The sequence below is a fragment of the Callospermophilus lateralis genome, unplaced genomic scaffold (assembly GCF_048772815.1).
Source record: "Callospermophilus lateralis isolate mCalLat2 unplaced genomic scaffold, mCalLat2.hap1 Scaffold_921, whole genome shotgun sequence".
In the NCBI taxonomy this organism is placed as follows: Eukaryota; Metazoa; Chordata; class Mammalia; order Rodentia; family Sciuridae; genus Callospermophilus; species Callospermophilus lateralis.
The window spans coordinates 49,775-53,944 of NW_027517355.1; positions in this window are offsets into that span (position 1 = coordinate 49,775).

The window sequence follows — 4,170 nt, forward strand, 5'->3', positions numbered from 1 at the left end:
ATGGAGATTCCTGAGAAAGCTGGGAATGGAACCACCATTTGACCCAGCTATTGCCCTTCTCGGACTGTTCCCTGAGGACCTTAAAAGAGCATACTACAGGGATACTGCCACAACGATGCTCATAGCAGCACAATTCACAATAGCTAGACTGTGGAACCAACCCAGATGCCCTTCAATAGATGAAGGGATTAAAAAAAGTGGAATTTATACACAATGGAGTATTATGCAGCACTAAAAATGACAAATTCATGGAATTGGCTGGGAAATGGATGGCATTAGAGCAGATTATGCTAAGTGAAGCTAGCCAATCCCTATAAAATCAAAGGCCAAATGTCTTCTTTGTTATAATGAGAACAACTATGAACAGAGCAGGGAGGAAGAGCAGGAGGAAAAGATCAACTTTATACAGAGACATGAGGTGGGAGGGAAAGGGAGAGAAAAGGGAAATTGCATGGAAATGGAAAGAGACCTTCATTGATATACAAAATTACATATAAGATAATTTAAGTTATGAACTCCCATTTTTAACCTGTATACACATTGCGAAATCACATCAGTTACACTTCCGTTGATTTATATATTGCCATACTGGTGTCTGTTGTATTCTGCTGCCTTTCCTATCCTTACTATCCCACTTGAATCAAAGTGTGGAATATGATATATCAAGAACTATGTTATGTTTTGAACAACCAACAATAAAAAAAAGATAATTTTAGGGGGAAGGGAATAAAATCCAGAGAAATATTTAGATTACAACAGATGGGGTAGAGAGCGAAGATGAGAGGGGAGGGGAGGGAGGATAGTAGAGGATAGGAAAGGTAGCAGAATACAACAGTTACTAATATGGCATTATGTAAAAATGTGGATGTGTAACTGATGTGATTCTGCAATCTGTATTTGGGGTTAAAATGGGAGTTCATAACCCACTTGAATCTAACGCATGAAATAGGATATGTCAAGAGCTTTGTAATATTTTGAATAACCAATAAAAAAGAACAAGAATGAATGGGAAGCACAGCCTTTGGGTTTCCAGTAGATTGGAACCAGGTGTGATATATTTTTTTTGTATTTTTTACCTTTAGGAGTATGTTTTTCTCTAGAGATGACCACTGAGGCCACTTTAAAATATGCAAAATATTTCACATCTCTGTAGGAGATTAGTTATTACTAATATATTGTAATAACCTGGACTGTGTTATATCACTAAGTGATGTACACAGTTCCCTAACCCAAAGCATCACCACCAGGATAATTTCCTGAACTCTTAATGCTTCTTTCACTTACAGAGTGAATAACCTGGATCTTTTGGCTCAGCAACATCTCTGTCTACAGAGAGGGCCTACTAACCAAAACTACATTTGGGTGTCATGAAGTGGGAAAAAATTATATCAAGCAAATCATGCATTAGTGTGGGTTTTTATTTTTAGAAAATTAATGCTTGTTCTGGGCATGTTAGAAGAGAATTTCTGAAGAAGCTCCCATAGCCTCACAAAAACATACACAATTATTACACATGGACATGCTCAGAGATACCACCCCATGCTCATTCACATAAATACACACCACACAAAAGACAGCTATTTCAGGATCATGGTAGTGGGCCACAATTCTTCACTGGATTATCACTTTGTCACCATATGCCAATCCTCATTTCCAAACAAAATCTAAATCCAGGATAACTTTTTATATAGAAACCGGAAAGAATGTGTGACCTATCTAAGTACAGAGGTTTTGCTCAGCATGTTAGGGAGTTGAGAATACTTACTTTGCTCATTTGTTGCAGAGGCTACCTGTAGTTACAGAAAAGAAGACAGCGTGAGCAGGAGATCATTTGCACAAGTCTACTGTTGGCTGTGGTGACATTAGATAACTAGATGGGAAACAGCAGTTGGGGCAAAGATCACAAAGTAAGGCAGAGAAGGCACTTGTGAAAATACATGAGCTTTGCATGAGGGATTTCTCAGGTACAATTTGATGACATGCATAAAATTCTTTTTCTCTCAAGGAAAAGTGCCACTGAAGAAAATGCTCACTACAATTATTTGACAATGGTTGTTCTCATATGTGAATGTCATCTTGAATCATTCTCACAGGGAATAGATGTGCAGTTGTAATTCCATCACCTATGAGTCACCTATAATGAACACTGTCATATTTTCATGAAGAAATTTGAATTAAAAGGAAGAAAACAACACTTATATCTAAGACAAAGAAAGGTCACATTACCTTAGCAATGTAATTTTTTTGGTCTTCTGCCACAATGGGTACCACCTCTATTATGACTTGATAGCAATCTGGGGAAATATAGAGTAACTGTCAGTATATTGGTTTGCTGAAGAAACACTCCAGGGACTTCCTTACTGTGGACATGGGTCTGGAGTGTATGGAGACGGTTGTTTAACACACACAGGCTCAATTAGTGCTGCAACATGATTGTCTCTGAATGTCAAGAGAAGGAGCAGATCAGGAAACAAAAATTCAAAATAGACAAAAAATGGAAGGAACTACAATGAGAAATTAAATATTCTACTGTTACACTAGAAGGTTTCAGCATTCCTTTATAACACTTGACAGATCCATCAGGAAGTAAAGAAAAAGTATACTTTTGAATCAATCATTTCTGTTATGGGTCAAATTACTTCACACAAACGCATGTTTAAATTCTAAAGATGGTTAAATTAGAACTTAAACCGTACCTCCAAATTTTACTGGGTTTTAAATGAGAGTCATTGTTATCTTAGCAATTAAAAGTATCCTCTTTGAACAGGGTGGACCCATTCTCCAAATAGGGCATCTGTTCTCATGAAGATGGGGCACATTCATGAGAGACTAATGCCATGTGATGATGCAAGCAGAGAGGAAAGTGCTGCAGTTGAAAACCAAGCAGATCAAGGATGGCCACCAAACCAGTAACAGTTAAGAATGGGCAGGAAAAATCCTTCCTTAAAGTTTTCAGAAGTAACATGTTTCTGCTAACAGGTCAATGTGGGATTCCTAGGAAATAAAGCTCTAAGATAGTACACTTACATTACTTCAACCCAAGAAAGCTGGTACTTAGTTATGGCAACCCTAGGAATTTACCAAAACCATTATCAATCACATAGATCTATTTGGCATTTGTACAAATACTTCATACGACAGTGAGAGAATAAAATTTGTTTTCAAGTTAACATGAGGTATTCATCAAGATAAAATATATTTTGGCCTAAAACGTTCCTTGACATGTTGAGAAATTGTGCAAATTTGCTGTCAGGAGAAGAGAAGTTGGCAAATGGAGGAAGGATGCACCCACGACAGTTCTTCAGTGCCAGACTTAGAAGGCAAGAAGACTGCTTCTCAGTGAGAGGGGAACTAAAGGAAGTCACCCAAACTTAATAGTGAATGGAAAAAATTATAGAGGAATATAAAGTCAAAAACTCAAGCAAAAGAAATGATACAAGACAGAAGCAAATTTAAGATAGAGAGAACCTTTATTTCTTGCAGCTCCACAACCTGTAATGCAAACAGTGCGAATAGTCCTTCCTCTCAGGTGTGCAAAAGAGGGGTTTCACGAAAACTCAATAGTGGACAGTCAGGGAGTCTTAGAGAATCAGAAACTTGGCTACATTAAACAAAGACAAAAAAGAAAGTACATTAGATCCAAGCTGATGGTGGCAGAAGCAGCAGTAGCAGCAGCAGGATTAGTGGCACTGCTAGATCACCTAAAGAAGGAAATGGACAGAAACAAAATAGAAAGATTCAGTGTGAAAATCCTGAGATCAGAGAGGCAACGTTTTCTTGGCTGAAAAGAGGCTTCTTTGCACTGCACACTGTACATGAAGAAAGATCTGTGATTCATGCTGTCCCCAGAGAGCAAGGCAGGAGCCACCTTGACACAGCCAAGCTGATGCTGCCACTGCAGGAGCCAGGAGCTGGGAGATCTGAGCAGGTAGGCACACATGGACCTGAAAGGCACCTGCCACAGCACCTAGGCTTTGCCTGGCTGAGCTAGAGCAAAAGGCATGGAGAGAATTCTCCCCAGGGGAACTCAAGTCAGAGATGTGCAGGCAAGCTCTGGTCCTTTCCTCCTTGAGTCTGGTGCCTCCCAGGACCAGCTGAAAGGGATTGAGAATTTGAGGGAGCAGGTGTAAAAATGGGCTGCTGGGAATAGATGCCCAGACCATAAGCCCA